This window comes from Dromiciops gliroides, chromosome 3 (assembly GCF_019393635.1).
Source record: "Dromiciops gliroides isolate mDroGli1 chromosome 3, mDroGli1.pri, whole genome shotgun sequence".
Lineage (NCBI taxonomy): Eukaryota > Metazoa > Chordata > Mammalia > Microbiotheria > Microbiotheriidae > Dromiciops > Dromiciops gliroides.
In genome coordinates, this window is record NC_057863.1 from 179,148,078 (window position 1) to 179,162,759 (window position 14,682).

Below are 14,682 nucleotides of genomic sequence, written 5' to 3' on the forward strand. Positions count from 1 at the left end.
GATTATAAATTGGCTGTGAAAGTCACATCCTTGCTCAAAATGTCCAGCACACAGACCTGTACTCTTTTCTCTATGAATCTTGAAATGAACAACCAACTGAAACAGGGATAACATCTCTATTTGCTTTGAGTAACTATTTTTGATGCATAATCTGACTTTTAAAAATATCTCCCTAGGAATGTAATGGTTTCTTTCTTTCAAAAGGTTGTACTTTTTCCCTTTCTCATCTCCCCTTCTGGGAGAAGTTCATTTTTCTTGTGGCTTTTGGAAAGAGACTATAACACTGAAGGCAACAAAACAAAATAGAAACAAAGGGTAAAGAGAAAGCTTGTGCAGGTACAAGGAGAGAGCTGCTAACCTGCTGTAGCAAAGTTGGGTGACCCTCCCACTCTGGGAATAGATCACTGGGCATTAGTCTATGAAGCCAGATATGGAAGTACCTCCCAGTTTTGGTTAGGAAGATGCACTAAGGAAACATTCTCCTTATCAGGTCTCTCTTCACACAGGAAATGAACTACTGTGGTTCTTACCTCAATTGCCACCTGAAAAATCCAAGTAGGTGCTAGGAGAAGCAGTTGTAAAAGTAACTCCAGCAAAGTCTTTCTAGATAACAAGTGTAAACTTCATTTCCAGACCCTGGATAAATAACGATGATCTTTGGCCAACTGATTCTCCTTCAGAATTTGGCCTTGAACCTTTTTGCCACCCAAGGAATTTCAAAATACAGGCCAAAATTCTTACCTCTCAAAACATATCACATACACCACATACCCCATCATCCTCTTCAGGAAGCAGGCAAAATTTCAAGTAAATATTTGAACGTTGAATCAAATCATAAATGCACCAGGAGACATTTCTATTTAAAGGAATTCTTAGTCACATTATTTGCAGAGTAAATGCAGGCCCTTGAATTTATAGTCATTTTTTTTTTAATTTGGATTTTCAATTATTGGGTTAGTTTAGATCAGGGAATACCTGTACTAAAGAAATGCTTTCCAAGGTAGTCAAGTCTATTGAGTGATAACCATAGGGTCCCAAAATGTTCCTAAGCCTAGGACTATGGGAACTCTCCAAGTTCTGTAGTTGATAGTATTAAGAGAATGAGAGGAGGAGTTGGGGGAAAAAGGTAGCAAAGCATTAAGAGGTTGAATGACTTACCCAGGGTCACATAGCTGGTGAGTGTCAGGGGCGGGACTTAATTTTAGGTCTTTCTAATTTCAAGGCTACTACAGTATCCACTACACCGTGATTCTCAAGTTTTCTGTTCTCGGGATTATTTTAGGCTCCTAAAAATTGAGGACCCCCAAGAACATTTGCTAGTCTTGGCTGTACCTATTGTTATAAACCAAATTTGAAGTTAAAATGTCTTTTTCTCATAAAATTAAGTTGATCTCATATATCCCTCAAAAGGTATTGGGGACTCACAGAGGTACCTGGACCACACTTTGAAAACTGCTCTACCACATACCTTGTGTTGCTACTCTGCATACTGTAGGCAATAGAGAATTTAATGAATGAAGGAAGTCAACAAGTGTTTACTGAGCATTTGTTGTGATGTGGAAAAAAATGACCTACACAGAGAAAAATGTTTACCAAATGTACACTGTTCTCTTGGTTTACGTGAAGGTCTTCCTTAGTCTGACTCCTGACTAAAACATAGTTTTTGACCAAAACTCAAAAGGAAGGCCCAAGAAGTCTTTAAGAATGTTTTATACTATGAGTGTATTTGAACAATGCTTATGGACCACAATGTTACAGAATATGCCCATTGGAATGATCAGGAAAGTGCCCAGGGATTCAGGTAGGAGGGTGGCAGACCAGAAATTGTTTTTAAATGAATTGACATGTTTTATTAATGGGCCTGTACTTTTTTTAAAATCAGAAACTGAGGTTTAAATGTAAAAACTTTCAAACTTCCTTAAAACCGTGCAAAACAGCCCTTAATCAGGGCCTGCCTAGTAGTTTTTAGTCTTCCTACCTCTGCACAGAATGCATTAGATGATTGTGTCTACCTCTCCTGCCTTAAAATTGGCCATTCCTCTTATCTCTAGGTCTCCCTGAGATTCTTTTTTCCAGAAACTCTTGGCTCTTCCTTCTAGGCCCCTTGTCTGTGCTTTCAGGGGATGCATACCACGTAAGCATACTGAATTTGACTTATTGACTTTGAGTTCTCAAAGGGGAGATTGGATTAGCATATTTTTACTCTTTGATTGAAGGGCTTGTATCCTTATGTGACCAGATACAAGCAAATCAGAGTCATCTTGGCAAAGATGTAGGTTGTATCTTGATGTCAGGCCCTCTCGATTTTCCTAAAAGCAGCTGAATTTTTTTTTACCACCCTTTACCCACCCCTTGAATCTACATGTGTAAGAGCTTGTGAAATTTGTGTGTAACATTTTATTCTGGTTATTTACAGTGTCTCCTAGAGCTAGGCTATTTACCCATCACACTGCTACCTAATGTTTTGCAACAGCCAGCAATTATCTTAAGTTTGACTTGAAATCACAGAGAGAGGATTAGTTCCCTACTTTGTCAACTATGTAAATTCAAGTCTAAATATTGAGCTGGGTTTTCCCCAGGCCACAAATAGAGACATTTCCCCATTTCAACTGCTTTCTTTTTCTCAGATTTTAATTCTTTGTGGGAGGTCCCCAATTGATCTTCTGAAAAATGGCCCCTCCAGGCTGGTCTTGGCTTGTCCCAGGGCAACTCTCCTGGTCCACCTGGTAAGAGCCCTTCTCTGTGATAGTGACAACATTCAGCTCCCTGCACACAGAGAAAACAAGCATCTGTCCCTAGCATGTGCTTGTGCTAGCTTTTAGCCTAGGTAGATTCTGACCCACCCCCTCTCCTATCTCCTCTGTGTGATACCTCCAAGACAAGGCAACCAAGTCTTCCTCTCTGTAGATTCCTCACTCTTTCTTGAATTTACCGGGGCCACTAGGGAGCACAGTGGTAGACAGAGTTCTGTGTCTGGAGTCAGGAAGACTCATCTTCCTGAGTTCAAATCTGGCCTCAGACACTAGCAGCGTGGCCCCGGGCAAGTCACTTAACCCTTTTTTGCCTTAGTTTCTTCATCTGTAAAGTAGGCTAGAGAAGGAAATGGCAAACCATTCCAATATGTCTGCCAAGAAAACCCCAAATGGGGTCATGAAGAGTTGGGCATGATTGAAATGACTCAACAACAACAATGTTGGGGTTGAACTATAATGGCCTCTTAAGGATCACTAACAGATCTGGAACTGAAAGAAACCTTGAAGTCCATCTAGTCCAACCCTCTCATTTTACAGATGAGGAAACTGAGGCCCAGAGAAATTAAAAGACTTGCCAAGTCCACCCAGGTAAGAAGCATCAGAGTTGAGACCTGAACTCATGTCTTCTGACTCTAGAACCAGTTATCTCTCCACTGTGCCAATAAATTCCCTTATAATTCTAAATCTATGATCCTAAAATCGTCTTAGATTTAGTTGAATCTGTTTTTGAGAGAAGACCATATCATTGTTCTTCATTATAAAATGGGTTTCTCTCCTCTTTGACATTTGAGGAGGTGTGTGCCACCTGCATAACCCGGCACTGGAGGATGTCCCAAGCCTAGATGAGCTGGTGTGCACAGGCCAGTGCACATGACAGTACCACCCCCAGTACCTATATCCTAGCCTGTAATATGGCCGTTTTGGGTCCTAGCCCTGAGCCAGCTGTGGTAATTTGGCCATAGTACTCCCATTCCAAGCATGAGCAAGGGGATTCTTTGATTGCTGCATGGCTAAGAAAGCAGTGCCAGAGGACAGTTGTGATATTCCTGGGACAGAGGGCACAGTCTCTCAGAGAATATACAAAGGGACCATATGTTTGTATTCTCCTGATGTCCAAGGGGAGGATTAAGATAAAAGGTAGTCACAACATCAGTATCTTGCATTACAGAACAGATATGTTCCAGCCAAATTGACTGCAAAGTGAATACTAGATTTCCATTCGCTCCTTTTGTAAACTCTGAAATCTATTCCTGCCAGCAAAGACTCTTCAAATAGAATGAATCAAAACGTTTAGGGGAGGTGAGATGGACATAAGCCACCCAATAGCAATTCTGTGTCTGCTGGGAGTGTTTGGCAGCACTTTCCTTACTCCAAAATTTCTCCTCTTCCATCATTTCCCCACCACTCAGCCCCGTGGGAACTGCATCTATGCTTTATTTTTCCCTTAGTCCTCAGAGATTTTGTCCTCTCAAGTGAGACTAGAATCTAATATAGCTGAGCTCCAAAGCCTTGTTTTGCCCACAGGTTCTATTACCTAATGCATGATGTGGTAGACTGAAAATATCTCAAGCTTGACTCTTCAAATTACACACAATTAATTAGTTCCCTACTTTATCATTTCTATAAATTCAAAATCCTGTATAACGATTCCATATATCAAGTTGATATAAAATGAGGGATTCCTGTAATCGCTGGAGATGAGCAGGAAGGAAGCTAAAGTTGAACTCATTTTCTCTTCTTTTCCTACAAAAACATCACATTCACCACTCAATCAATAGGTTGGTTGTTTTTCTTTTTAAAGGATTACTTTCACACTAATTGTTTTCTATACCATACTCCCATTGTTCCTTAGTCCATCGACAGGTTCAGATGGTCATACAGGACACAGTGGTACTTGCTTATTTTTTCCCCCTTCTATTCAAGGACTACATGTAGATGAGCTCTACCTCCTTCCATACCCATCCCCGACCTTAAGCTTGAGAGTTATCTTTCTTTAAGAGGGAAGGATCTGTCGCCATATTGTTTTGGTCAAGGCTCTTCATTCCCATGGAATCTGATCTTCCCCAAAATTGAAAAATGAAAAGGACAGGTTGCCAACCAGACTATAGGAAAGAGGAACAAGGCCAGAGGCCTTTCTGGGAGGGGAAACAGGGGAATTGGCACAAGGAAACTGGAGGAAGAGTGAAGACCAAGTTGATGGTACCTCTAGTTCTCTCAAGCACTTTGTCCTCAGCAAGCCTTTCAGAGATCGTAGTTACCTTCTAATGAGTGTTACTATGCTTTTTCTTTTGACTTCCTTCTTGGATGAGACCGGAAAACAGCATATCCACATGGTCCTTTGATCTAGAAACCACAAAGAGGAAAGAAAACAGTGCAAATAGACAGTAACTTCTGGTTGTACCTAGAGCAGCTGCTTACTTTTACAAACTTTTCCTCATTGCAGTGATCTCTCCCCTTCTCCCTACTGTCTCCTCCTCTCCTCCTTCTCTTCTTGCTCCTCACTACTCTCTCATCTCTCTTTCAATCTTTCTCTTTCTTTCTCTCTCTTCATGCTGTTTCTTAGATTTCCTCACCAACTTTTACTGCTCATATGGGGAGCACTAGGCTGAAGAAAACAAAAGCATCTATCTGTGGTGGCAGGGGCCATTAACACTCTACCTTCAAAGTCAAATCTATCAATAAAACTAACCTAAAGGGATTCAGAAGCATGCTCACATTTCTTTTAGGCCTGCTGGCTTTAATATTGGCTTTCCTTCTTTTATCCCCTCTGGCCACACTAACCAACCCTTAAGTCCAAACTGTCCTTGACTAGGACTCAAAGGAGCTCAGTTTCAAAGCTAGCCTCTTGGTTAGGAAATGAACAGTTGGCTGGCTCATCAAAGCCAGGGAGCTTGACCACCAGAGGAAGGATTTCCTTGGAAAAGTCTGGAAGGAGAATGTTTGCCAACTCTGAGGAAGACCAAGGTGGGAGGATAGAGGGGAGTGATGAGTAAGTTGGAAAACAGACTCTAGCCATCATGTATCAGCAGAAGGCCACCTTCCTGGGAGGCTCCATGCCAATCAGCACTGGCCTGTCCTTTCTTGCTTGAGTGTCATCCATTGGGAGTTAAGACTGTCTGTGTGCAAGACTGGATTATTGAAAGCTCAGAGTCCCCTAAGTAAGCATCTCCCACTTGTCTTCATTTCAGAGTTGAAATGGAGGGGTCACCTTTGCTCATTTGCATTAAACTGCCAATCCCTTTGCATTTTAAAATCCACAAACCTGTCCAATAACTTCTGGGGTTGACTGCCACAATTGAACAAGCCAGTCTTCCCAAAGGAGCAGCACTGGCAGGGAGGTACGTTCACCATGGCAAGTGGTGTATGTTGACCCTGGAAGAACTGCATCTTGTGGACTGGTTTCAATAACCAAAATTCATCCTACTTGGACTTGGGTCAGGAACTTTGGTGAGTGTTTGGTGTTGGACATTGGGATAATAGAATTCATAGGAGCAGAGGGTTTTATGACTAGGATTATAGATTTAGGATATGCTGCATCTCCTGACTTAGTCTTCAAGAGTGAGATGGAAGCGGGCTAAAACCATTTGATGGAGAAGGCCCTCAGATAACTCAGCCATGAGTTAAAAGAAGATGTGTGAATTAGAATAACAAGTCTGAGAGCCCAAAGGAGACTGTGGACATGAGTTTTTTAGTGCAATACTCCATAAGATGAGGGAGAATTTTGACCTCTGCCCATCCCCAATTTTAGGTGAACTATTGTAGACAGGTCTAAGGCTATGCAGAATTTTCTTTAACTGAAGAGCTGGTAACTAGTATAGTGCCATATATTGGAAGGAGTGGTGAACTTGGAATCAAAAGATAAAGATTAAAATCCTGACATGTATATGAATGTGTATATATATGTATGTGTGTATATATGTACATACCTACATACATACATATACACACTTATTAGCAATGTCACATTAGGCAGACACTTAACCTCTCAGATCTTTTGTTTATCCACCTAAAAAATAGGTAGGGACCTTAGAGGCAATCTAGTCTAATCTCCTCACTTTACAGATGAGGAAACTGAGTCTCAGAGAGTTAAATGACTTGCCCATGATCACATGGTTAGTAAGAGGCAAGATTCAAATCCTAGTTTTCCTGATTCCAAGTCCAGCACTCCATCCTCTAGATACAAGTCTTTTAGCAGGCTGAAATATATAATAATAAAATAAAGAAATAAAATAAAATAAATTCCAAGAATGGAGGGGAAAATGTCATTAAGGAATATGATAGGAAGAGAAAATGGTCAGGTCCCATGTGAGACAATTAGTCCATCAGAGCACTCTGCGAGAACCTTCTAAGTGTCAGAAGAAAGAGAGAAAGGCAAATTTCCAACAGATCACAGACAATGGTCACACAGTGTGGACAGGTAGGGATGGGTTAGGATTTTCAACTGCAAATCTACAAGATAATAAGATCTATTCAAGTATTATAATTTGCTTGGAGAGTACGTAATGTTTTGATTATTCTTTCCTGATAAAAAACATTATTCCCTATTAATAAAATATATGTACACATATAATAGTCCTCTTAATAAAACACATAACTAGATAGTTGATTGACACAGAGAGAGAGAGAGAGAGAGAGAGAGAGAGAGAGAGAGAGAGATGTATCATGGCCAATATGCTTACAAGTGAAGGAATGCATTTTCTCCATGTTCCTGAGTGGGCACCCCAAGCAAGAGAACTATGATTTTCCCCTTCCTCCCCACCCTCAAACTTCACACCTCAAATCACCTAGGCCCTTGATTCTGTGGGCATCCCTGATAGAAGGGCAGAGATGTGCTGGTGCCATCTTAAACCCGACTGTCTCTATTGTTCAATTTTCAGTGTGAACATTTATACTCTGTAAATCAGCAATCACTACAAATCAGAGCTTGATTTACTGCTTTGTTGATTGTCTAGACTTAGGAAAAGTGATAGAAAAAGCATTAATAATGCAGATTAAACTTTTAAAATGTGTCCTGTGTACTTTCCTTGCCAGAGCACTGGTTATTAAACATTTACCAGCAAACCCCTGCATAATGGTTACATAGACAGGCTTATCCAAAATGTATGATCCCATTAGTAAGCCTTTGGCTTGACTAAGAGAAGGGCTCATGGAAATGTAGATGTTACTTTGAACAAAAAAAGTATTTCACTTCAAATGATCCATATGGGATAGGAAAAAAGACCAGAGGTTGGCTGGATCATTAGGGAGAAGTCTGATCATTTCTCTTTTCTACTCCCCTCAGAATATGGTCTCCAGGTTGACAAAAGTATCAAGTAATACAGATTTAAAGGTCCCCTTGGCAAAGCCAGAAGTTGGTGGAAGCAAGTTAGGCAATTCCTGTGGTATAAAAAACATGCTGAAGATGACAGGGCATTGAAGGAAACTTTTAAAATGTTGCTTTCATGTAAAACACACATGCATATATAAACCCTGCAAATTCCACTTTCCTTGGTTCAAGATTTATGTTGTATGTATGCATGCATGTATGTATGTATGTATGTGTATATGTTGAGTTAAGGCATTACTGGGAAGTCTTAAAGCCTCTGATAAATAGTACAAGAACAAAGGGGGTTCTTTGTTCAAACATTACCCAGGGAGCAAAAATGCCTTATCTCATCCATCTCTGTCCCTTGGCTCCACACTTCTTTCTAATAATTTCCATAGTGCAGACAGATGTGGCAGCTTAGAGCCTGCTGTGAGGTGGAGCAAGCAAACAGGTCTATAGCTACAAGCTCTCAACAAGCAGTCTAGCACTATGGAAATTACTTTGGAAATCTCAGAGGGAGGTGGTCGTTCACAGAGTTTCTCAGTCTTACAAGGAAGGCAGCTAAATGATATAGCGGCTAGAACACTGGACCTAGTATTAAGAAAATATATATATATTTTTTTTAGTGAGGCAATTGGGGTTAAGTGACTTGCCCAGGGTCACACAGCTAGTAAGTGTTAAGTGTCTGAGGCCGTATTCGAACTCAGGTACTCCTGACTCCAGGGCTGGTGCTCTATCCACTGCGCCATTTAGCTGCCCCTAAGAAAATTTTGAGTTCCAATCTGGCCTCAGACACTTACTAGTTGTAACCATGTGAAAGCCCAGTTTCCTCATCTGAAAAATGGGGATAATAACAATAGCACCTACCTCCCAGGGTTGTTGTGAGCATAAAATGAGATAATATTTACAAAGTACTTTGTAAAATTTAAAGGAGTATAGAAATGCTAATGGTGATGATTACCAGAAGAAATAGAACATATGGCAGCAGACCCAGACGTGTGTGTGTGTGTGTGTGTGTGTGTGTGTGTGTGTGTGTGTCGGGGAGGTCGGGGTGGAGGACAGTGGTGGGCAGGAGGGAAGTGCGTTCCTGTAGAATCCCACTGTTTGCATTTGTTTTTTATTTTCTGGCATGGGGTTATTCAAGCTCTTAGCTAAACAGAGGCAAAGCAGAGGTTCCCAGCATTTTCCTGAAAACAGGAAGTGGGCAGGAAGGAGGCTGACAGGGTACAATCACAGAATCTCAGAGTTGGTATGGTTCTTAAAACCATTAATCCAACTCATACCTCACAGAGCACCTCCTCAACTTGCTTGAAGAACCCCTGGGAAAGGAAGCCCACTATCTCCTGAAGCAGATCATTCCACTTTTGTAAAGCCCCAACAAATTATTAGGAAGATTTTTCCCGATACCTAGCTTAAACATGCCTCTTTGAAACATACCCATTGCTCCCCTTTCAGCCTTCTACTGCCAACCAGAACAAGTCTAATCTCAATCTTTCAAATACTTGAAGATAATTGTCATATCCCGTCTGAGCCACCTTCTCCAAGCTAACTATCGCCCCCTCCCCAGAGCACCTCCTGAACCCTCTTCTCAGGGAAACACATTGGGAAGAGTACATGTATTCACACAGGTTGGCAGGGAAGACCCCACATGATCAGAAATGGAAAATAAAGAATCAGGTTTCCTCTACTTTTTCCTCACAGTCATTGACTTGGGTCAGAACCAGAATCAGACTGAGCTCAGGAGGCCTTGGTGAGAAATCAGCTTCATTCCCCTTGGAATTCTCTATCTGGTACGTGACAGCTCAGGCATGGATATGCTGTGAGTTAAATTATATCCTGGCAATGACGAGAGGTCCCAAGATCTTGATTTCCCCCTCCGTGTTTTCCATCTCTGAGTACACACACACACACACACACACACACACACACACACACACACACTTCCTGATAAAGAGGAATCTTTGTTTCAGATGAAAAGAATGAGTCATGGGGATTGAAGAGACCATAACATTTCAAGGTACTGGTATTGCCCAATATTTTGATGAGAAGTCAAATAATCAATAAGGTCTCATCCTGTCTAGTCTAACATGTGGTGTTTTCCATGAACGGGTACCTCACTGTTTGACTCATTAAAAACAGAAGGATGAAAATAGTCATTTCACTTAGTCTGCCTCAGACTAGTTTAACCCCTTTTTTTTTTCTGGAGTGATAAGACAACCTTGGTCCTTTGGTGCAAGTAAAAAGTGAATTTTTGCTGTAAAATCAATGATGGAAAATGCTCTCTTGAGCCCTTTGCTATAGAAATTCATATTCAGGCTTTGCAAGGTGTTATATTCAGGTGGACTGAGGAAGTGTTAAACCTTTGCTATCCCCACACCAACTCTACCCTTGGCTAGGGTACAGGAAGCTCAGGAATCAAATACCCTCCCCTTCTGGGACATTTCCCCAGCTCTTTTACATTAAACATAATTCCCATCTGTTACCAGTGCCATCAGAAAGGACTGCTTTGTTATTATATTGTTTGAAGAGGTTATTTTTCTACCCTCAGTAAGCGGTAAATGTGGTTTAATGGATAGAGAGCTGCCCCCAGAGGCAGGAAGACCTGGTTTCAAGTCCCACCTTTTTCCCATCCTTGTAAATAAGTCTATGTTTAGTCTATTATGTGAAAATTACTTTGGGAATCTTAAAGGTACATGGTCATTCATAGAACTTCTTGATGTGCTTGCAGAAAGGCAACTAGTTGTCATAGTGGCCAGTGTACTTTGCCTGAAATTGGGAAAACCTGGGGTCATCTGGCAGCCTCTTAGACAACTCTACATATAGAAAAGGTGCAGGTATGTTTTGGTATCAAGGTGCACTTTTTGGAAAATAAAGGAATGGACTTTGAGTCAAGAAGGCCTGGGTTCAAATCCTGCCTCAGACAGTTGTGAGCTGTATGTATCCTTTAAGACCCGGTTTCCTTATCTATAAAAATGAAGGAAAGAATTGAATTCAATGACTTCAATATTAGACTTCAATCTCTAATGTAGAAGCTGCTAGATCTTGTGCTATCCTGATTGGGGCTCCACAGTCCTTGAATTCTTTCTTTTTGGCAGCTTGCAGTATTTTCTCCTTGACCTGAGAGCTCTGGAATTTGGCTACAATATTTCTAGGAGTTTTCCTTTTGGGATCTCTTTCAGAAGGTAATCAGTGGATTCTTTCAATTTCTATTTTAGCTTCTGCTTCTAGAATATCAGGGCATTTTTCCCTGACAATTTCTTGGAAGATGATGTCTAAGCTCTTTCCTTGATCATGGTTTTCAGGTAGACCAATAATTTTCAAATTATCTCTTCTGGACCTATTTTCCAGGTCAACAGTTTTCCCCAGAAGATATTTCACATTGCTCTCTATTTTTCAATTCTAATTCTTAGGCAATTATTTTCACCAGAGAGCTTTTCCATTTGGCTTTTCAAGCTGTTGACTTTTTTCCTCATGTCCTTCCTGTATCACCCTCATTTCTCTTTCCATTTTTTCCCTCTACCTCTCTAACTTTATCTTCAAAGTCCTTTTTGAGCGCCTCTATGGCCTGAGACCAATTCATATTTTTCTTGGAAGCTTTAGATATAGGGGCCTGGATGTTGACATTTTCCTCTGAGACTGCACCTTGATCTTCGTTGTCACTAAAGAAACTTTCTATGGTCCTCACCTTTCTCTGTCTGCTCATCTTGCCTTTCTTTGACTTGACTTTTAGCTCCTTAAAGTGGGGTACTGTTTCCAGGCTGCAGTATCCCAAGCTTAAGAAGTCCCAGGTGGTATGATTTAAGGAGGATCAGGTTCTTCACTTGCCTGCCCTGTTCCCTGGTCCATAGGTGACCCCAGACCAACTTGCTAATTAACCAGCTTTGTGTGTTGTGGTTGTCAGTTCCAACAAGCTTGTGCCCCTCCCCCACCTGGGCCACTGCTACTCAAGCCTATCTCATGGTTCCCAGCAGGGGTGAAAAACCCAACTTCTGCCTCAGCACCAGCATAGACCCCTGTAGTCTCCGCCCCCTGCCAAGATTTCAGCCCTCTCACCAGACTGTGAGCTCACTTCCAGATGACACTGGTGCAACAGCTGATTCAGAGGCTCTGGGGGTCTCCTTCTCTGGTGAGGCCTTCCTGGGACTGGATCTGTGTCAGGGTGACTGTGGGGTTGGGCTCCACTCCTGTCTCAGCATAGCAGCTCCCTCCTTCTGACCTTCCAAGCCATTCTTGGTTAGAAGATGATTTCAGCACATTCTTCTGTGGGTTTTGCTGCTCCAGGCATTGTCCTATGGCATTATTTGGATGTTTTCTGGAGCGATTTGTGTCATGAGTTCGAGAGCTCACTGCCTTTCCTTCGCTATCTTGGCTCCATCCCTGAACTGCCAGACTTCAATGTCCAGGCCCAAATTGATGGGTTGTCTCACCAAAGGAGACAGAAGATGAACCAAATCCAAGAACCTGGCTTAAAGTCCATAGCTCAGTTTACAAAGTTAATTTATCACTCTCCAGAATGAAGGCTTAAACTAGACTAAGTGAAACTCTACCATCTTTCCAAATCCCTTTGTTTAGCTTTTCACTTTTTAAAAATGTTTTGTCCTCCAATCTACTTCTTTCTCCTATTACACCTTTTTCCTCACTCCTCTTCCCCATTTCTTCCCTTTTTTCCTCCTTCTAACTGCCCTGAATCTAACCCAACAGAGAAACTGAAGGTAGCTAAATGGCAAGTTTAGCATATACTCTGTGCCAGGCATTGTGCTAAGTGCTAGGGATTCAAAAGAAAGCCAAATAAGTCCCTATTCTCAAGGAACTCACTGTCTAATGGGGCAGACACCATACAAGCAACTATGTACAAACACAATATGTAAACCCTTGCTGAGAATAAAAAAACAATACTCAGTCTTTATTGGTTCCGGGCTGTTTTTATCACTTCAATTCCACCAATTGTAAAGGAGTAGGAGTGGGCCCACCAGGGGGTTCCTAAGAACTGAAGGACTAATTAACCTATATGGAAATTGTCAGTGAGAGGAGCAGCTTGAAGGCCTAAACTCAAAGGATCCTGTGACATGTCTGTATAAGAAAAAATTTGACAATAATGAGCCAAATTGGTCCCATAATCCTGACTAGTATAGTTACTCTTCAGGGAAGAGTTACACACAATACAGAACGCAAGATGAAAGACAGGGAAGCTTCTGTAAGATCTCTTGAGTATGGAGACAGCTTCCTGCTCCTCCCCAGACCAAGGATAAATTGTGAGTTAAAACCTTGTAAGTCAATCATCAATCAGGAAAAGGGGATAACTTTGGTACCCAGACAGGAAAAAGTGTTTTCCTACTGGTCACTGAGAATGGGAAGAAGAGGGACAAGAAGATACCAATGTTGGGGCAGCTAGGTGGCGCAGTGGATAGAGCACTGGCCCTGGAGTCAGGAGTAACTGAGTTCAAATCCAGCCTCAGACACTTAACACACACTTACTAGCTGTGTGACCCTGGGCAAGTCACTTAACCCCAATTGCCTCACTAAAAAAAAAAAAAAAAAAAAAAGATACCAATGTTGAATCTCAAGAATGACTGTGTTGTTGGGGAGGAACTATATGAGGAATGAAACTGCCCTAGCCCTTCACCCTCTCACCTCACAGTGGGAGGCTTGGAGAAGTAGCTTGTAAGGAATGGAGACTCTGGAACCTGACTAGCCAAATCCACACCCGGGAACCCAGAAGTGAGTTTATTTCAAGCCAAACTTAGGCAGGAGGGAGTCCAAGAGCAAGGAGACGAATTACTTTAGCTATGCTGGGAACCGAGATTAAACTATTGTGTAAGAATCTTTGGAAATTGTGGTATGGTTCTTTTTTCTGTTAATTTTGCAACAATTCCTCCCCCCACAATAAGTTTCCCTCTAGTACTTCATGTTAAAGTTCCTTAAAAATAATGATGATAATGATGATGATAATGAGAGCTAGCATTTATTTATATAGCATTTTATGGTTTTCAAATCACTTTATAAATGCCTCATTTTATGCTCACAGCAACCCTGGGAGGTGGGTTGTCATTGTCATCCCCATTTCACAGATAAGGAAACTGAACCAGACAGAAATGAAACAATTTTCCTAGGGTCAGAGCTGGTTAAGTGTCTGAGGCCAGATTTGAACCCCGTTTGTCCTGACTCCAGATCCAGTGCTCCATTAAGTATACTATTTAGCTGCCTCCAAGTACTTAAGAGGCTGCTATTGCTTTTCCCTCCTCAGGGCAAGAACAGAGCGACTTGGGGGAGAGGGAAGAGGACAGAGGGTAGTTAAGGGTGAAAATGAGGACTTTTTCTTCCTTCCTCATCCAAACCACCCTAAATCCATACCTATATTGGAGGACATAGGTACCTCAGAGTGTCTTTCTCTCCAGGCCTTCTTGCCAATGTCACCTTCTCTATTCCCGGTTGGTTACTAACACCTCCTGCATCACCCCCATGCATCCTGACACTTCCCCTCCACCTCAATCAATCAATCCCAAACTCCTGTAGCAGGGAGCCCAGAATTATTATCAGGTTCCTTCCCAATGGTCCATTCCATAATGCAGGAACCCCCAGGCCCACTGCTCTGGAGTCATCAATACAATCTTTACTGTCTGCCCT